The sequence below is a fragment of the Stegostoma tigrinum genome, unplaced genomic scaffold (assembly GCF_030684315.1).
Source record: "Stegostoma tigrinum isolate sSteTig4 unplaced genomic scaffold, sSteTig4.hap1 scaffold_54, whole genome shotgun sequence".
Lineage (NCBI taxonomy): Eukaryota > Metazoa > Chordata > Chondrichthyes > Orectolobiformes > Stegostomatidae > Stegostoma > Stegostoma tigrinum.
In genome coordinates this window covers 1,368,712-1,390,289 of record NW_026728472.1, presented here as the reverse complement: position 1 = coordinate 1,390,289, position 21,578 = coordinate 1,368,712, and the positions used below count along the sequence as shown (strand labels likewise).

Below are 21,578 nucleotides of genomic sequence, written 5' to 3'. Positions count from 1 at the left end.
AGAACAACAAATCTCTGCCAGCACCCACTGTCAAGCCAATCTTGTACACAACTGGCAAGCTTTCATAGGACGCCATGTGATCTAAACTTGCTGAGAACCATGTACCACTCTGCCTTCATCTATCTCCTGGCTACCCCCTCAAAGCAAAATGAATCAACTTTCTGAGCCACGATTTTCCACACACAAAGCCGTGCTGTCGAGCCCTAATCAATCCTTGCCTTTCCAAATGCATGAAGAGCCAGTCTCTCAGGATCTCCCCCAACAAACTACCCACCACTGACGTCAGTGTCACTGGTTTGTAGTTTCCAGGCTTTGCCTTGCAGCCCCTTGAGTGATGCAACAACATTACCCACCCTCCAGTCTTCTGACATCTCACCGTGGCTGTTGATGATATAAATATCTTGCTGGAGCAGCTCACAATTGTTTACCTAGCCTTCCACAATGTCCTGGGATAAACCTGATCAAGGCCTGAGGATTTATCTGCCTTTGTGCATTTTAAGACTCCTAACACCTCGTGCTCTCAATTGTGGACTCTTTTCTAGTCATCACTATTTATTTCACCAAGTTCCTGAGGTGCTATGTTTTTCTCCACAGTAAATACTGAAGTGAAATACTTGTTTGGGATTGCATCCATCTCTAGTTGTCCCACATATAATGGCTTTGTTGATCTTGAAGAGGCCCTATTGACTCCCTACATACTCTCCAGCCCCTGTACAAACGCGTCAAAATGATTTTGAAAATTCAAGGTAACCATATTTTAACTTAATGCCAATCCCCTCCCTCACCATACTTATTCTGCAAATGATAGCCACACCTAAAAAAAGAAATCGAACAGGATCACCAAAAAATTCTCTTTCATAAGCTCATGTATCTTCTTTTGGTTCAAAGGGTGCAATTATTGTTTATTGTCATATTCTTTATAATACAGTCTGGTACATTTCTAACTTACTGTCAGGCTCACAGTGTTGGCTTCAGACTGACTGCACAAAGGTTTTCGGGAATCCATAAGTATCAATCTGAAAAAGGGAGCTTACGGGTTCAGCAGGTAATAGAGAAGACAAATCAAATTCTGACAATTATTAAAAAGGGAATGAAGTTTAAAAATAGGGAGTCCTTGCTAAAATAAATAAGTTGAGTCAAACTATACCAAGAATATTATGAACAGTATGACAGCCCTTTGGTAAGATTCTTGAATTAGCGACAGGCCAGATAAGGTTCACTGGGCTGATCTTGGGAATGGAGGGATTTTCTAATGAGGACAGGTTAAGTAGTCTGAGTTTATCGCATTGTCATTTAGAAGAAGGAGGGAGAAATATAATGAAATATCTGAGATTCTTAGTTTTCTTTTTCAACGGCATTAAAAAATAAAACGGTACAGCTCAGCACCAGGCCCTTTGGGCTACCGTGGCTGTGCCTACCACAACGTTATTCTAAACTAATGCCATCTGCCTGCACATTGTCCATATCCCTCAATCCTCTGCCTGTTTATTGCATTTGTCTCAATCCCACACAACTTCATTCATGCACCCCACACATCTCATTTGAAATTTCATCCATCCCGGGCACCCAAGTATTTGACATTTTTTTCACTGGAGAAAGAGATTTTGACTATCCACATTATCTGCTCGGGTGATTCTTTTCTTTCCACCTTCCTCTGCTTTTAACCAGAATCCAGGCTGTTTGAGTTCTTTTTCCCGTCCAAGCTGCTTCATCTGCAACTGAATCCTAGCCATTTCCAAAGAGTGTTGTCAGTCCCTTTCCTTTCCTCACAGATGAGGGTAACCCCAACTCCAGCCTGTCTGCCAATTCCAACAGCTTTGCTGTGGTCACTTTTTGCAAAGACGCCGAAGTCAATGCTTCCACCCCCAGAAATCTGAGTGATGACTGAAAGAGCCATTCCTACACAAGGCACGCCCTGTTTAAACCAAGGGAATGCAACACCCGAACCAAAAGACACTGACAACTACCACTCACCACCCTGGAGTCAATTAACCCGAAACCCAAAGTGGAATTGTAGAATTATTGTGGCAAGAGCGCCCAATCTGTTATGGGCCAGGCGGGAATTTCCTCAAGATTTTAACAAAGTAGCCTGGACCCTAATTTTGAGATAGTCAGAACGGTCCCAACCTGAAAGATAACAAAGTGTGGGGCTGGATGAACACAGCAGGCCAAGCAGCATCTTAGGAGCACAAAAACTGATGTTTCGGGCCTAGAAACTTCATCAGAAAAGGGGTCGTTTCTGATGAAGGGTCGAGGCCCAAAATGACAACTTTTGTGCTCCTAAGATGCTGCTTGGCCTGCTATGTTCATCCAGCCCCACACTTTGTTATCTTGGATTCACCAGCGTTTGCAGTTCCCATTATTCCAACCTGAAATGCCAACTTTTCTGCTCCTCTGACGTTGCCTGGCCTGCTGTGTTCTTCCAACTCCACACTTACCTTTCGACCCTAACTTTCTTATTTTAAAGAGGCAGATGTCATGTGGGTGTTCCAGGTATGATGCACTTGGTTTGAAGCAAAACAAATTTATTTAAACACGACAATTAAAACATGAACAGAAGAAAGTGGAATTTAGAATAACAAAATATCGGAAAGCCTAACACACCCAATACAGTAACTATTACGAATTAACTGTTCCAATCTTGTCACATCCCATAAACACACCCGTTGGCTAAAAGGTAATTCCAAACACAGATTCTTAAAGGCAGGAGGGAACAACATCCAGAGAGAGATTTCCGAGAAAGCCAGTTAGAAATTATTTATTGAAGCTTGCAAACCTTCTGGACGCACAAATCTCATGGCTGCGACAGCTCGAATAGAACTAGAGAGCCTGAACTGGACACTCCTCTTCCATTGTTAAGTTGCTTTTCAAACAAAAAACCCAAAAGCCTCCTAAAACCCCCGAACACTTCCCACTTCTGCATTTACAAGCAATCTTCAAAAAAAAAGGACGAAATAACCTTTTTAAAGTCACACACTACATCCACCTACCACGAGCTGAGACCCTTGTAAAAGTGGAAACAGCTTCAGTTCATCCAGTATGGTGCTGCACTCTGTACATACCCATGAAAGACCGATGCATCCCCTGGGACCCACCATAAATATTGATGCAATCCCTCGGACCCACGGAACCCACTGGAAACTCCAACACACTCCCTGAGACCCACAGCAAAAACTGATGCAATCCCCAGCACACCTGGAACCCACTGGAAACACCAACGCACGGCCTGAGACCCACAGTAAAAACTGATGCAATCCCCAGGGCACCATGGGACCCACCGCAAATACTAACATATTCCCCATGGTCCCTTTTTCATCCTGGCCTGCTCACTGGAGTCCCGAAACATACGTAAGATCATAAATATGAATGAGGAGCAAAAGTAGAAGATATCTGCCCACTCAAACTTGTGCTACCAATAACTATGACCATGGCTGGTTCTCGAACTCAGTCCTCTCATCTAGCTGACTCCCTCTATCATGTGCTCTCTTTATTCCGGTAACTCGATTAAACTTCTTCTTGGAAACATTGAATGGTTTGGCCTCAACCACTTTCTGTGGCAGTGAATTCCACAGACTCAGAGGCGATGGCCTATTGGCATTATTACTGGACTATTAAACAACAGACCCAGATGATATTCTGGGGAATATAGGTTCTGGGGACATGGATTCAAATCCCACCATGGCACAGGGCGGAATTTGAATTCAACAAATACCTGGAATTTGGAGTTTAATGATGACCATGAATCCAGTGTTGATTATTGAGAAAACCCGTCAGGTTAATTAATGTCGTTCAGGGAAGGACACTGCCATCCTTACTTGTGCTGGCCTACATGTGATTCCACAGCCACAACAATGTGGTTGACTCTTAACTCCCCTCTGGGCAATTAGGGATGAGCAATAAACGCTGCCTAGCCAGAGACGTCTTCGTCCCATGAATGAGTGAAAAAAAATCTCTGGCAAAGACATTTTTCCTCATTTCAGTTCTAAGTGGCCTATCCTGTGTCCTCAGTCTGTGAGCCCTGCTTCCAGATTCTTTAGTCATCGGGAATATTGCCCTTACCGTTATTATGTCTGGACCTGTTAGAATTTTATACATTTTCATGAGATCCACCCTCATTTTCATAAACAACATTGAATACTCTCCTAATCAATCCAACGTCTCTTCATATGTCAGTCCAACCTGGTATCAGTCTGGCAAGCATTGCCTCTACGGTCAGAACATCCTTCTTCAGATAACAGAAGCCAAAACTCTACATAATACTCCAGATACAGTCTCACAATGGCCCTGCACAAATACAGCAAGATCTCCCTGAATCCTCTCCCTACTAAGGCCAACATACCATTTGCCTTCTTCAACCCCTGCTGCACCTGCACCCACTGTGTAAATACGAACACGCTCACTGGGGAATCTCTATACACACTCTGACTCATTACCCGACAAATCCTTTAAAATTACGAACACACTCCAAAAGGCACAAATTCCCGAAACTGTCCTTGGACACACCTGAAAATTACGGTCAGTCACTGGAGACTCACTGTGGTCTCTCTGTGGAAGTTTATTACACAGACACACCACCCCCGGACCCATGTAAACATGGACACCAACTTATGTAAATGATGACACACTGTCGACAACATTCTGTGAAATACACCCTGTGAGAATCCTGGAAAATACTAACAATTTCCTTGTGAGAAGCCTCTACAAACTGACACACTTCTTGGTGACTCCTTGTGAACTCTGCCTCATTACATTGGAACACTTTTTTAAAATGCTGACACATGCACAAAGATCCCCTGTAAATACTGACAGTCCCACTGAACTCAAGTAAACAACATCAGAAGAAGGGTCCCAACCTGAAACGTCAAGCTTTCCTGCTCCTTGGATGTTGCTTGGCCTGCTATGTTCATCCAGCCTCACACCGTGTTATCACCACGTCACCCTAGACCGGCTGTAAATGCTGACAGACTTCCCTGGAGATGCACTGTAGAGACTGTTGTATTCCCTCTGGAACACCCAGTAATTATTGACACGTTCCCTTTGGATTCGCTGCAGATACTGATATACTGCCCAGAGACCCCTCAACATACTAACACATCGTGCACGAATTCTCTCTCAACATTACTCACTCCCCAGTCCCTCCTCTAAATACTGAAACACTTCCAGTCAGGTCCCCAGAAATTGTTAACACTCCCAATGGATTTGTTGTAAATATTGATGCACTTTCCTGGGATTTCCTGTAAAAGTACGTCACCCTTCTCAGGAATGCCCTTTAAATATCAATGCCCTCCTCAGAAACACCCAGGAAATGCTGAAAATCCTCCCCAGGACATGCTGTAAATACTGATGCATCCCCTCTGGACCCCTGTAAATATTAACACACTCATCCTGGATTCCCTGTGGATACTGCTTTTAGAGATACAGAGCCACATCGCCTAGAATCAGATCCTTCCGTCCAACCAGTCCATGCCGACCATAAACCCAAACTGAACTGGGGCCAAGCACAGGAAGGTGGGACATGCCCCTCTGAATATTTCTTATTCACGTACTTACCCAATTGCCTTTTAAATGCTGTAACGATACCCGCACCCAGTACTTCCTCCGGAAGGCCATCCCGTACATGAACCCTGTGTAAACAAAAATAAAGTTCCATGCATTTATTAAAATCTTTCTCCTCTCCCCTGGCAAGTATGACCCGGCCTTGAAATCCCCACCCTCTTGAATTGCAATCTGCCATTCACTTTATCAATACCGCTCAGGACTTTTAAACCTGTCGGGTTTCCCCTCAATCTCCTCTGCATGGGATCCATCAAAATGCTGTAACGATTCCCTGTAAATACTGACACACTCCCCAGGGATACTGTGTTAACATCAGAATCTCCCCAAACACCCCCCTGTAAATAGTGATACACTACCAGGGACCCCCAAGTAAATAATGACAAAGTCCCTCTGGACCCACTGTAAATACTGAATGAATACCCCAGACACACTGCCAATACTGTCACACTCTCCAAGGATACCTTAAATACCTTTCACTCACTGCAGTGAGGAAAATCTCCCCAGCAACTCCCTGGGGTACTGAGATAGTTCCAAGTAATCATTCTGTAAATAGCACCCCACACAATCACTGGAAAAAGTCTATAGATACTGACTCATTAACCACAGGCTCACTGAAGACTGACACACTCACTGGGAAACCTGCACAAGTACTGATTCAAGCAGGACCCAGATTTAAAAAAAAATTCGCCAATTGTAAAACATTTCGACCAATCCTGCGTTTTTGGGCAGAATCCTAGACTTCCAAACTTTTCAAAGAGACAGTTGGACTGAATCTGCGAGAAAGACACAACACAACAATCATGCCTGGGAACGGAGATTGCTGTGTGGGTTTATTGAGATAACAAGGTGTGGAGCTGGATGAACACAGCAGGCCAAGCAGCATTAAAGGAGCAGGAAAACTGACGTTTCGGGCCTCGACCCTTCTTCAGAAAATTATTGTTCGGCCTGGAATCCCATGTTGCACCTCCTCACTTAAAGGACAATTAACCAAAACCGACAGACCCTGATCCAAAACAGCTTTTACACCTCAGGCTATGCAGCACAGATAGTATGGAGCCTACAGAGATACTTGACATTCCAATCCATTCACACACGCTCTAACCATCGGAAAGCTAATTAACCTCAGAAAAGAACATCAAGAGCAGAGTGAAAACTACAGATCTGGTGTGAAGATAGCGGGACTCTCAGTCAGTATAACTGCCAGCCCCGATCTTATGGGAGGAGGAAACTGAACAAAGAGCTTCCGAACACGGGATCCAAACTTTCTGAACCAAGAACATCATCAGCAAAAACCTGACCCAGGCCATCCAAACCAGACACTGACTAGCACAAGCAATCATTGACTTCACCGAAGCCACGAGTCCTCAGTCACAAACTGAGGTGAAAACCCAAAAGGTGAAGAGAAACGGCTACTCAACAAAACTCACATTTGCGCATCAGCTGACTCAACCCAAACGTACAAACCCACACAGTCCCAAGTCTTCATCCAGGCTCTCGGTGTGGTAATCCAGAGGGACCAACAGGACTTCAAAAATCGCATTCTGGGATGGGAGCATAAACCCCGAGATCCCAAATTCCAACATCGGCGGCAGTGCATTGGGACCCTATTGGGAGCAATTCAGGCAGACAGTGTAAATGCTTGTTTTCTGTGTGTCAGTAAATAATGTCTAATAGTGGTGGTCTCTTTCCATAGTGTATTGTATTAACTTCATAGAATTTACTGAATTACCTTTATGCTACTAAATAAAGAGAGATTCCTTTGCCCTGAAAGACTTGTCTAAAGTCTCCTCATTCACATCCCCATAAATAAATCCAGTGTTCAGAATCACAGGTTTGGGAGCTGCTTAGACATCAGGAAAGTTCTGCAGACCAGAATCCGATACTCATTCCCCACAGACACTCTGTAAATACTCATACACTCACTGGAGATTCTCAATGAACACTGACACCTTTCCACAGGCACATTTTGATCGTCCCCGTAAACACTGACATTTCCGCCCCCCCCAACTCCGAGAAAGCACTGATACATTTCCCGAGGAGCTCCCTGAAAACAGTGATATGTTTCCTCAGAAACACCTCTAAGGGCTGATACATTCCAGCTCCCACTTGAAATGAAAACTACAGGCACATCCATAAGTGATTAAAATGAACAATCCAGACAACACAGTTCAATTACTTCTGTGAGAACAGTGTCGGCACCTCAAGCAGTCGCGACTTCACTATAACTAAATATTTTGTCAGGAATGTGTTTGAGGGAAAATGTGGATAGTGGGTCTATGCTGGTTTGTCCCATATATAGGGAATGTGTCTACATTGAGATCGTCTTACTCAGAATCATGAAGCTGGGGTGTGGGGAAAGACAGGACTGTTTGAGTACAGTCGAGCACATCTGACTGTGTTAATGACAAAAAAAATAGCCTCTAGGTTTGAGTCCTGTCATGGTCAGCGAAGATCAGTGATCGTGCCCTGATTCCCTGCGTAGGAGAAAGCCTTCCTGATCTTCAACAAAAAAAACAGAATTTTCAACTGAAGATTCCAGTGTATCAGAACTCCCGTCCAGTCTCAGCGATGAACAACAGACACTAATTTATACCCAGACACAGAAAGCATCTTTTCTGTTTCAGTCGTGCACTCTCAGTGCCACAATCAAACAAAAGGGAAGATTGTTTCTCTGAAAAAGAACTTCAGAGATAGAGACAACAAGGTGTAGAGCTGATTGAACACAGCAGGTCAAGCAGCATCAGAGGAGCAGGAAAGCTGACGGTTCGGGCCTAGACCTTTCTTCAGAGACTGAGTCAGATTTATATTATTTCACACCTGGAGCCTGACTTGCAGTTTAACAACATTGTTTGTTCCAAAGGAGAGTTACATCAGGCCTGTAACTTGAACTCTGTTTCTCTCTCCACACGTGTTGCCAGATTGTTGAGGTTTCTGCAGCATTTTCTGTTTTATTACAATTTGCCAGCATCCACACTTCATGTGAGTCAAATCATTGTTGACTTCTCAGCACTCATCCAGGTTTTGCAACGTTTTTTGATCCCCTTAGCATCACAAACATTGCAAACCATTTTCTGGAATGTAGTCAGAGATTCACTTCTTGAGGTGGAAATGATCACAGATTCACAGGTATTTGAGTGAAGATATTTCTGCTTATCTCAGGCACTCAGGCTGTTCTACCACTTTCAGACTGATCCATAACGCTACATTCCTATCAGCAAAGATAGCTGCCAACATGTACCCTGTCACTGTCTTTGGTAATAACATACAGTGCAAACAGAACACCTCTTTATTCACATGCAATACAGGATATCCAGATCTAGCCTACTCAGTCGCACCTCATTATAATCTCCAGTTGCAAGAATGAGTCTGGTACCCCTGTGTTACAATCACTCAAATGCTAATGATTGCTTCCTTAAGTGTGGAAAACAAATCTACACACATGTGTGTATCTCTGGCTTCAGAAGGTTCTACAAAGTACATTGATGGAATTCACACGGCAATGAACACATCCTTTTTCCAGGTGCTCCAGTAACATCATGTGTCATTTGGAGACAAAAGAACACTGTGTTCTAGGCAACGTAATCCCATAAATGACAGGCTGTTGCACACAGCAATATCACCCCCTCACAAATACAAACCATTGTCTTATGTTTTAAATCAAAATGCTAAACAGAAAAAAAAGTCACGTAAAAAAAAATCACTCCTCGTCACTTTAATGAAAGAATTTGCTGATAAGATAATACTAAAAAAAGTAGAATACAGACAGACGGGGTAAGTTAGTGTGGCTAACTGGTGAAACCGGCTCATAACGACTTCAGACTCCACAGTGAAGCAATAGATTTACCGAATCATTTACAAAAATAGCTCAGCAACAAAGGGTTGAATTCTCATAAAACTGACAAGTACCATCAGATCGACAGGTAGAGATTGGAATTGTTCAGAAAAAAAAAACTTTCCAGATACACTGGTGGATGGTGTGTGCTAGAAACCATTCTGAGTGAAATAACTTTGTGATCGAACACTTATTCACTGAGAAATGAATCTCTGCTGCGCCAAAGAAAAGCCGGTGCATAGTTTACTGGCCGCCTGATTTGCAGGCAAAGGAAACCTGATCCCAGGACTCTCGGGTAAATTACACTGTTAGTGACAGCCCATCATGCACAAGAAGAGCCTCTTACACTGAGAACAGAACAGATTATAGTTAAACAGACAAGAATCCCAACATGAAAATCTGCCACTTATTCTGATGTCATCTGCAAACCTACCTCCGACATTCACAGTCAAACCATTGATGTAAATGACAAAAAGCAGCATCCTTTTGTCCCCGACTGTCCATCCAGGTTTAACTTTGATCCACATGTTGCCTCTATGAACAACATGAACATGTAGCCAAAATACTTGGACTTTTAAACTGTCAGTTATAACTATGTAATCTTTTTCAATTCAATGATCATTTGGCTTCTATATATTTTTCAAGCTACTTTGAGCTGTGTATTTACAATTAGTTCCTGGGGAAAACTCTCTCTTGTGTATTCTGTTGAATAAACACATTTTCAACCTGTATGCTCCTTGGTCCGATTATCTTAGCAAAATGTAAATATTTTTAGCCAATTACAGTAATGATCTTTTAAATGGCTAATTCATAATCACAATTAATTTCTAATTATTCCGAGTACAGAACACCTTGTAAACCAAATTATTTTTCTCAGAGCCGATATTATATATCTTTACAGTTTACAGTGCAGTCATCCAATTATTGCATTGGTCCATTATCACAGTGAAGCTAAAATTAAAGTCTTCTTTTTAGTTGACATCATTGTTACTGTATTCTTGAATTACAATGACTAGCGTAGTATTTTAGAAGCATTAAACAAGGCTGGATTTTCAATACAAGAATTAGTGCAAATAATCATATTGCTTATTTTGTTAATTATTGTTAGCTCCTAATGATTTTTTTTGCTGTGATCACATTAATATCACTTTAATAATCAGTCTACGTTCAGCTCTGTAGATATATAAAATGAATGTCAAGTTATTATTAAGTGAAGTTTAAAATGTCACACTTTGTTCTTCTGTATTCTAATAATCACAGAATATGTTTCATTATTATCATATCCATGAATCAAAGTAAATATATTTCACTGTACAGTTTAACAGGCACCATGAATATCGACTAATTGTCTCTCAGCCCCTCTTTTATATTTCTCCTCCAACATTCTGCTCTGTGAGCAGAATATTAAACCAGTCAGTGATCAGCTGTGGATCCTAATCACGTAAGTATCTTCAATATTTACCACACTTTAGGCAGACAGTAAACCCCAGAATCGCTCTTGGCAATATAATAAGAACAATGAGGGAGAAGGGAGCTGTGCTGAATTCAGTGGACAATTGACAGACCTCATCCACACCTGGGAGGGGTTGAACCACACAGCAGGACATCGTGGTGGAAAAGTGGGGCACGAGGGCAAGCATAAGCCCAAGGTGGCCAAAACGGATTCTGAATGGGCCCTACCTAAGGACAACAAAAAAAAAGGCCTCGAGGGGTGGTTGTTACAAATTGTATTGGATTGCAAAAAGAAACTGATCATGAAGATGATCAGGAAGGGTTAAGACCTGGGCGCCCTAAAACCAGAGCAGAGACCCTGGTGGAATAGACAAGAAAAATATGTCAATATGAGAAGGCAGCTGTAACTCTGACAGCCTCCATCAGAAATATGACCAATGAGAAATGGGAACAAGCAAAGGTGGCAGCTCTTACACGAGGGCTTAAAGCAAAAGGACAAGACGGTAGTTATAGGAAGGGAAGGATGATAACACTGACTCAAATGGGTTGGATGACAAAACACCCATTTATGGGCAGAGGGACAACAATGGATGGGATGACCTGGAAGTGTGAGAAGGCAGTGCCTATGGCACCGTTGTGGATCAAAGTTAAACCTTGGACAGACAGTGACGGACAAAAGGACGTTGTTTATTGTCATTTACGTAAATGATTTGCATGTGAATATAGGAGGTAAAGTTTGCAGATAACATCAAAAGCAGTGGTGTAGTGAATAGTGAAGGAGGTTATCTCCAGAGTACAATCACATCCTTACCACATGGGCCAATAAGCTGAGGAGTGGCAGATGGAGGTTAATTTAGATTAATGTGAGGTGTTGCATTTTAGGAAGGCAAATCAGTGCAGAAGTTATGGATTTAATGGGAAGGCCCTGGGAGTGTTGCTGCACAAAGAGATCTTGGAGTGCAAGTTCATAGTTTCTTGAAAGTGGAGTTGCAGGTCGACAAGGGAGGGAGGAAGGCATTTGGTACGTGTGCCTTCATAGGTCAGAGTCTTGAATCTAGGAGTTAGTGTGTCACGGGGCAGACATATTGGCCATTGCTTAGGCCACTTTTAGAATAGTGCATTCAATTCTGATCTCCTTGTTACAGGAAGGATGTTGTGAAACTTGAAAGGTTCAGAAAATATTTACAAGGACGTTGCCATGATTGGTGGGTTTGATCAGAAGGGAGAAGCTGAATAGGTTGGGGCTATTTTCCCTGCAATGTTGTAGGCTGGGGCTGGGGGGCACGGGGAGGGGTGGGGGGGGGGGGAAGAGGTGGGGAGGCAGTGCTTACAGAGGCTTCTAAGTCATGATGGGCATGGATTGGGGTGAATGGTCAAGATCTTTTTCCCAGGGTTGGGAGTCCAAAACTGGAGGGTATCGGTTTAAGATGAGAGGAAAAGAGTTAAAAGGGATTTAAAGGAGCAATGTTTTCACACAGAGGGTGGTGTATGTATGTAATGAGCTGCCAGAGGAAGCAGTCGATGAAAGTAGAATTACAACATTTAAAAGTCATCTAGATGGGTATATGAACAAGAACGGTTTAAAGTGATGTGGGCCAAATGCTGGCACATGGGACTAAATGAATTTAGGATGTTTGCTTGGCATAGAAGACTTGGACTGAAGGGTCCATTTCCATGCGGCACATCTCGATGACTCAGTGATAGATGAAGTGAACCTTTTCAGATGCAGATTGGGAATGTGACATTCTGGGGGTTGATTTCTGAAAACAATGAGGAGCATCTCACGTTGTAGATTCCCGAACTACGACGGGGGGCCCTCCAAGCAGGACATGGGAAGGAGGAAAAAGAAGGCTGCATCTCCAGAGTAGCGACACTGTAGGGAGACTGGGACAGTCAGGCAATCTGGGAAGTTACACTTGGGACCCAATCACAAGCAGGAACATGGGTTATTATCTGTAAACCCTGGAAAAGATCAAGGGCCCTCTCATTCCACCACAAAAACAATACCCCATCAAAGCTGGGGCTGAGGAGGCAGCAATTGTGATCATGAACAATTGGCCGAAGCAGGTAATTGTCAGACCGACAGCATCCCAAACTAAGATAATAAAATGTCAGGCTGGATGAACACAGCAGGCCAAGCACATCTCAGGAGCACAAAAGCTGACGTTTCGGGCCTAGACCCTTCATCAGAGAGGGGCATGGGGTGAGGGTTCTGGAATAAATAGGGAGAGATGGGGAGGCGGACCGAAGATGGAGAAAAGAAGATAGGTGGAGAGAGTATAGGTGGGGAGCTAGGGAGGTGATAGGTCAGTCCAGGGAAGACGGACAGGTCAAGGAGGTGGGATGAGGTTTGTAGGTAGATGGGGGTGCGGCTTGGGGTGGGAGGAAGGGATGGGTGAGAGGAAGAACAGGTTAGGGAGGCAGAGACAGGTTGGACTGGTTTTGGGATGCAGTGGGTGGAGGGGAAGAGCTGGGCTGGTTGTGTGGTGCAGTGGGGGGAGGGGACGAATTGGGCTGGTTTTGGGATGCGTTGGGGGAAGGGGAGATTTTGAAGCTGGTGAAGTCCACATTGATACCATTAGGCTGCAGGGTTCCCAAGCGGAATATGAGTTGCTGTTCCTGCAACCTTCGGGTGGCATCATTGTGGCACTGCAGGAGGCCCATGATGGACATGTCATCTAAAGAGTGGGAGGGGGAGTGGAAAAGGTTGGCGACTGGGAGGTGCAGTTGTTTGTTGCGAACCGAGCGGAGGTGTTCTGCAAAGCGGTCCCCAAGCCTCCGCTTGCTTTTCCCAATGTAGAGGAAGCCACACCAGGTACAGTGGATGCAGTATACCACATTGGCAGATGTGCAGGTGAACCTCTGCTTAATGTGGAATGTCATCTTGGGGCCTGGGATAGGGGTGAGGGAGGAGGTGTGGGGGCAAGTGTAGCATTTCCTGAGGTTGCAGGGGAAGGTGCCGGGTGTGGTGGGGTTGGAGGGCAGTGTGGAGCGAACAAGGGAGTCACGGAGAGAGTGGTCTCTCCGGAAAACAGATGGTATCTCAGTCCAGATCCGTACCTGTGGACCTGGAATCCCAGAATAAGAATACTCTGAGGAAAACAGCACACATGTTCCCAGTTGTTCTGGCAATTCCACAATATTCCAGCCATATTCCACTGACGTATGGTTCACGGAATTAGCCAAACTGATCTTACCAAGACCTCATCACCTCAGTCAGTCAGAAAGAGCATATCTGGATCTTCAATAGAGTATTGAGTCACATGTGCCAGGCAGGGCTTAAAATTAAACCACAGAAAGCAAATTGGAATGACAGGGAGTGATTTGTCTGGGATATCAGTCAGGTAGGGACACAGGATAGTCCCGCAAAAACAAAAGAATGCGATTTTAAACTACCCAGTCACACACCGTGAAAGGAAAAAGGCAAACTTGAGGGTTGTTTAATTATTGTAGGAATTATGCGGAAAATGTTCAGAACTGGCACAACTACTAAAAGCCCTGACATCAGTCAGGAGCCAGAGAGTCAACATATACACAGACAGTCCTGATGACTTTGGTATAGTTCACGACCATATATTGGCCTGGCCTCAGCGCGGGTACGTCACCTTGTCTGGAGGCCACATACAGCACGAAGATCAGATTAAAGAGTTGATGGAAGCAGCTAATTTTGTGACTGAAGCAGCAGTAATGAAGATTAGAGCTCACAGGAAAGTAGAAACCCCACAACAACAGGGCAATGAGTATGCGGGTCAGGCAGCTAAAATACTTACTGAAACAGTACAGATATTTGAGGAAGTGGCAGTGGCAGCAGTTACTGGAGGAAGAGAAGTAAGTTTGAAGACATTTCAAGAAACAGCCCCACAACACGAGAAATGTGAATGGGAAAAGGGTGGGGCAATGAGAGGACAAGATGGAATCAGGAAGACATAGGATCAGACAGTGCCACCACATACCATCGGCTGGCCCATGCTGGGTGGTATAAAATGCAATATCAGATGCCTCATTGCTGGTGGTGGCCTGGAGTAGGGGATGATATAATAAAGTGTTATCGAAGACTCTGCACACACAGTGTCAGGGAAAAGATTAAATGCAGACAGTAGCCATAACCCAGGGGGCTAATGGGAACAATTGCAGATGGATTCAACGGGTTCCCTACCCAAGAAAAATAAATGCTGAATGTCTAAACATACAGAAACAGAAAAGTAGATGCAGGAGTTGGCTATTTGACCCTTTGAGCCTGCACAACCATTCAGTATGATCATGACTGATTGTGTAATCTCAGCATAACATTCCTACCCTCTCTCCATACTCCTTCCTTCCTTTAGCCATAAGGGAAACAACCAGCTCCCTCTCGAATATATCTAATTAATTTGCCCCAATAGCTTTCTGTGGGAGAGAATTCCACAGGTTCACATTCTTGGTGAAGGGATTGCTCTGCATCTCGGTCCCAAAGGCTTTATTCTTAGACTGTGACCCCCAGTTTGAGATTTCCACATCGTCCGGAATACTCTTCCTACGCCTAGCCCATCCAGGCTCATTCGAATTTTATGTTTCTATGCCATACCCTCCTCATTCTACTAAATTCCAATGAGTACACACCCAGTCGATCCGGTCTCTAATACAGCTGATCCAGTCTTTTCTTAGATCATAGATTGTAGAATCCCTACATTTGGGATGGGTCATTCAGCCCATCAAGTCCACACAGACCCTTTGAAGAGGGACCCAGTCCACCCTATCCCTGTAACCCCACAACTACCATGGTTAACCGATTGAGCCTGCACATCCCCGCACGCTATCAGTAATTTTACATGGCCGCCTCACCCGAGATTTATTGGGTGGGTGGAGGCATTCCCCTGCAAATTCTCAAAAAGGGACACATTTACAGGGAAAGTAATTAAACAGTACGTGTGCTGTTAGGTACTAAATGGAGATTCCATCTCCCGTACCAGCCCCAAAGTTCACGTCGAACAAATTAACCGAACACTGGAAACTGGTCTAAGACCCTGAAAGAGACAAGGCAAGGATGGTTTAGAGTACACCCCACTATTCGAATGAAACTGAGGTTGACCCCCTTTTGAATTTGTGACTAGACAGGCTATTCAGCTGCGGGAGGGTGTGGTAGGAGAACAACTGGAAACGTGCGATGGAAATAATAGGGTGAAACAATTTGAGAGAGAACTGGCAAAACAGCTGCATGAGCGGTGAGGGGAAGTTGGAGACGGACAGAGAATCAGAGATTTAGAAAGGGAGCATAGCAACATCTGAGCTGGCATTCCTAATCCAGGAGATCAGGTCCTGGTGAAAGTATTATCCCATCATGTGCCACTGTGACCACGATGGGTCAGCCCCTACTCGGTGATTATTACAGTGAGATATGCGCTCTTGTAGATATGAAAAAGTGGGGGCCAAAGTGGAAGCAGTGGTCCCAAGTGAAGACATACAAAGTCCAAACACAACCATTCACCCTTATGGCAAGTTGTGTTGGGTTCCTGTTCTTTACAGGCTGGTGGCCACCGCCATCACCCGCTTTGGGAATTATTCATATTCAAACCTCACTGGCCTTTGTCCTAAGCCCATAATTCAGGCTTGATTATATGTAATACTTATTGGGGTCCATATTAATCAATTCACTCTCATTCTTATTTCAGTCTGCTGCATGCCTGCCACAGCCAGCTTCACCCCTTCCCTTTCCATGCTGCCACGAAGCCCATTTCTATCACTATCACTCCTAGAGTCATGTGCTGCACACAATTCACAATTTAACCTTCTCATTACATAGCCAGGAGTGGGGACAAAAGATGGCTGTAAAAACGCAGGAATTAGGACTGCAGAAGGGCCACCCAGTGATCAACGGAAAAGTGGCAGAAACAGATTACAAAATAGAGTGAAGATGCGGTTATGGCGCCTAGAAATTTGAAGAATATAAACAAGTTTCTTTTAATGACATGGTCAATTTGTGAAGAGATTGAATTCCACAGATGAGAGTGAAATTCAAATTGATGCTGTCTCACTAAGTAAAGAAAATTAGTGATGCAGAGTGTTTAGAGAAGAGGCAGTAAAGATTTATCCATGAGTTAAATACTGATTCAAAACTCACTGGCCACATCTGAGTGCTGGAGTGTGTAACTGGAACTGCAATTCAGAGAGACTGTTTGTTTGATTTCTCAGGTCAAGTGAGAGAGCGGCTGTTCCCAATCTGTCAGCTGTCACAGAACTGTAGTAACGTTAGAGTTTATTTTAAAGAACTTACAATAAGTAGTAGAAATTAATATCATTTCTAATCTTATGAATTTGGGTTAACAGCGAAAATAAAGCCCAACCAAATTTGGAAGAGCCCTCAGTGATAACGGAGCATTGAGGTTATTCGTAATTAATGTGGTGCAGCTGGTAAATGTTTGGGAAGGAGTACAAAACTGTCAGGATTGAAATGTGATTTAACAACAGGTATTCTAAAGGCAAATAATAAAGGAATCAGTTAAACATCAACAGACTGTGGGAGCACCAAGTTCTGTAGAGCCATTAACCATGCGTTTACTGGACTGGATGTATCGCTTAGGCAAATATGGCTAACAATTACATGATAACATTGCGTGTCATTGCTGTAATGTGAAATGCATAAAAATGTTACACTTGGTTGGGTGGAGTGAGACAGCACCAGAAAATCTCCCACAATGAATTGCTAAGGAGCTCCGCATAAAGGTTGCCCGCGCTGCTGAACACAGAACACAAGACTCCTGTTTGATATTTCACCCGTCAACAGTTGTGGAGTGTGTTTTTCTGACTGGAGGTCAGGGCTAGCACTGTCCCACAAGGATCAGACCTGAGACCATACACACACGCACACGTAACTGTGAGGTGATGCATTCTGGGAGGCCAATTGCAAGGGGAGCGTAAACAATAAATGGAAGAACCCTGAGTAGCACTGATATACAGATGGATCTGTAGGTCCAAGTCCATAGCTCTCTGATAGTGGCAACACCTATGCATAAAGTGGTAAAGGAGGACTATGGCATGCTGGCTTTCTTCTGTCAGGGGGCTGAATAGAAAGTTGTAATTCGGCCACCTTTGGAGTGATGTGTGCAGTTTCAATCACTACATTACAGAAAGGGCGTGGAGGCTTCGGAAAGGTTGCAGAAGAGGTTTACCAGGATTTTGCCTGGCTTGGACAAACTTGGATCGTTATCACCACACAGAGTGAGGGGCTGAGGGGCGACCTGAAAGGGAGACAGTGGACAGTCTGAGCCTTTTACCTCAGGTGAAAATGACAAATTCTAGGGGCAAATGGATTAAGGTTAGAGGCAGAAAGTTAAAAAGAGTCGTATGAGGCACGTTTCTTGTCCAGAAAGTGATAGGCGGCCACAATGTACTCTCTTGGGAGGTGATAGAAGCAGAAACGATCAATCACGACATTTAAGAGGCACTTGGGCAGACATATGAACAGGCAGGGAAGAGAGGGATATAGATCATGTACAGGCAGATTGTATCACTTCAGAGTGGCATCAATATTAGAACAGATGTGGTGGGCCAAAGGGCTTCTTCCGGTGCTGTACTGTCCTGTTTTCCAAGTGGCAGGAATAGTGGAGCCACAGTTAATATTTTGAATAAACATCTCTTCTTTAGAACACACAGTGAGTTTATGCATCTTGAGGGAAACAACGTGGAAGGGGAATATATATTTGAATGGCACAGACGCAAAGTGCATGGAGCGGCGAGTTACTATGTACAAATCTTTATCGAAGAGAGAACATAACTAAAATGCATTGAGGAGACTGTATGGGATCTTGGGCTTCATTAATGGAACCTGCAGTTTCATCAGAGTTCGACATGTGTTCAGCTGTACGACCCAGCACTGTTAGGAGAGATGTGTGACTGTTAGGATAAGTAAGAATGTCTCCGGTGGTATCCCTCTGCCAGATATTCAGCTTTTGGAACTGTTGAAGGACGTGGTCTCTCTGAGGAAAACGGAATGGCCAGTCACTTTTTCGACACTTGGAATGATTCTTATGTTATGCAGAATTTCGGGAGATTTAATAGAATTATTTTTGTAGGGGACTCTCCTGTCAGAGGCTTAAACAGGAAATTCTATCGCAGTGAGTGTAAATTTAGGATGGTTTGTTAATTGCCTTGTGCTCAGATTAAGGACGTCTCGAAACATGTCAAATCTCTTGTCAAAGGTGAGATTGAGAGGCCAGAAATTATTGTACACATTGATAGCAATGACATTTTTAGGGAAAAGATTAAAAGCACTACAAAGTGAATTTGATCAGTTAGGTAAAATATTTAAAGAAAAAACTTGATGCGTCGTGCTTTCTTGTTTACTCCCAATGCCAAACGAGGTAGGGAGAACAAGGTTAAAGGAGACAAATCGATGGTGAAGATCTCGTGAATTGTTCAGGGATTCAGGTTTTTGGACAATTGGAATGTCTTTCGGGGTAGAAAAGACAAAGAATGGTCTAATGTAAACTGGAAAGGGATCAAGATCTCAGCAGGGAGCTTTGCTCATTCCATTAAAGGAGACTTTATATTGACAGAGATGGGGAGTGGGGGAATTATACGTAGCAGCGTAAACAGAAGGATTGATGAGGAACGTTCTGAATGTGAGGAGAGCACAGCAATTACAAAAGAAAGATGAGAGAATCAGAATATGTAGTAACTCTGAAGAACTTTTCTTTTCAATGCAACGAGTCTTAAAGTTAAAGCTGATGAACTCATAGCTATGACAGAAACTTGTCTGTGAGATGGACAAAACGGCAGCTCACTGTTCTAGGTTTTAGGTGATGTAGGAACAATAGAAAGGGTGTGTGTCTGTGTGCATGTGTGTGCTTAACAGCAGGAGCCAGAGAGTAATGGCAGAGGGTTGCTTTTCAGACTGGGGGCCTGTGACCAGCAGGGTTCCAGCAGGATCAATTCTGGATCCTCTTTTGTCATTTTATATAAATGATTTGGATGAGAATATAGAAGGTACAGTTCGTAAGTTTATGGGTTACACCAAAATAGGGGCATAATAGACAGTGAAGAAGGTTACCTAAGATTACAAAGGGATCTTGATCAAATGGGCTCAAAAAAAAACATATTGTATTCAATCTGAATAAATGTGAGGCGTTGAATTTTGGTGTAACAAACAAGGGCAGGACTTATACAATTAATGGTAGGGCCTTAGGTAGTGTTTGAGAACAGGGGACCTATGGGTGCAGGTACATTTCTTTCTAAAAGATTGCATCACATATACCCACAGGGTGGTTAAAAGGCATTTGGCATTCTTGCCTTCATTGCTCAGTCCTTGGAGTATAAAGAGTTGGGATGTTATCTTGAGGTTGTACAGGACATTGGTGAGGCCTTTTCTGGAATACTGTGTCCAGTTATAGGAAGGATATTATCAAACTGTGCATTGTTCTGAACACTTACCAGGATGTCGCCTGGCATGGAACAATTCAACTATAAAGATAGGCTGGAACTTTCTTCATTGCAGTGTAGCAGGTTGAAAGGCAATCTGATAGAAGTTTATAAAATAATGAGAGCTATAGATAAAGTTGATGGTAGTTGTCTTTAGGTGGGGAATTTCAAAACTAGGGGACATATTTTTAAGGTGAGAGGAGAAACATTTTAAAAAGTCACGAGGCTTTTTTTTAAAAAAACACAAAGGGTGGTTTGTGTGTGGAATGAACTTCATAAGGGTGTGGTGGATGCAAGTATAATTACAATATTGAAAAAGCATTTGGATAGCTACATGAATGGGAAAAGTTTGAAGGGTCAGGAGCAGGCAGATGGAACTAGTTCAGTTTGGGATTATGTTCAGCTTGGACTGAAGGGTCTGTTTCTAGAGGGTCTGAAGGCTCTATGACTCTGGCTTTAAGAAATAATAGAGGTAATGAGAACACACTCACGGAAAAGATGCTGAACCTTGATAAAGATCTGGTGAGGTCACAGTCAATCATTGCATCCAATTCTGGTCAGAAAAGATACGAGAGCCCTTTAAGTTGTGGAGTACAGATTTACTGTGGTAGTTCATTGAGAAAGAAAACGCTTCCAACCCCCAGGTCCTCAGTGCAAAGCAGGGACCATTCTGTCCGAAACACGCGGGGCTTTGGGGCCAATAAATATTCTGGCGGTAACCTGGGCCTCTCGCGGCCTGAAGCCTGCAGCCCTTTTCAGTTTCCTGAAAAGGCATGACCAAGAAGCTCTAATTCGGATCTACAGTTGTACAGAAGCGGTGATAAAGTCTCCGCAGTTGTTTCGGTTAAGATTGATCACGTGTCGCCGAACGCCCCCACCCCGCCGCTCCAGATCTGTCCTCCAGTCCCACCCCTTCCTTTCTATTGGCCGAGCCCGCTGCCAATCACACGTGCGCTGGGCTTGGGGAGGGGAGAAGAATGTTTCGAGTTTCCCGTTTTCCCTGCTGTAGCTCAGCTTCAGGAGTGAGGGTAACAAAGTGTGGAGCTGGATGAACGCAGCGGGCCAAACAGCATCTCAGGAGCACAAAAGCTGGTGTTTCGGGCCTAGACCCTTCATCAGAAAAGGGGGATGGGGAGAGGGTTCTGGAATAAATAGGGAGCGAGAGGGAGGCGGACTGAAGATGGAGAGAAAAGAAGATAGGTGGAGAGGAGAGTACAGGTGGGGAGGGGATAGGTCAGTCCAGGGAAGACGGACAGGTCAAGGAGGTGGGATGAGATTACTAGGTAGGAAATGGGGGTGTGGCTTGAGGTGGGAGCACGGGATGGGTGAGAGGAAGAACAGGTTC

General features: G+C 43.9%; 1 long non-coding RNA gene across 2 annotated transcripts in view; it reads right to left on the bottom strand.

The window, feature by feature from the left end:
* The window catches only part of LOC132208818 (uncharacterized), a 30,470-nt gene extending 9,391 nt beyond the window's left edge, over positions 1-21,079 (bottom strand). The window contains exons 1-3 of one of the 2 annotated variants that reach the window (XR_009444945.1): positions 20,725-21,079; positions 6,984-7,160; positions 5,551-5,624 (exon numbers count right to left, since the gene is read on the bottom strand). This is a non-coding gene — a long non-coding RNA (uncharacterized LOC132208818). The remainder of the gene's footprint in view (positions 1-5,550; positions 5,625-6,983; positions 7,161-20,724) is intronic. The other variant, XR_009444946.1, reaches the window with a different exon arrangement.
* Positions 21,080-21,578: the final 499 nt, after the last annotated feature.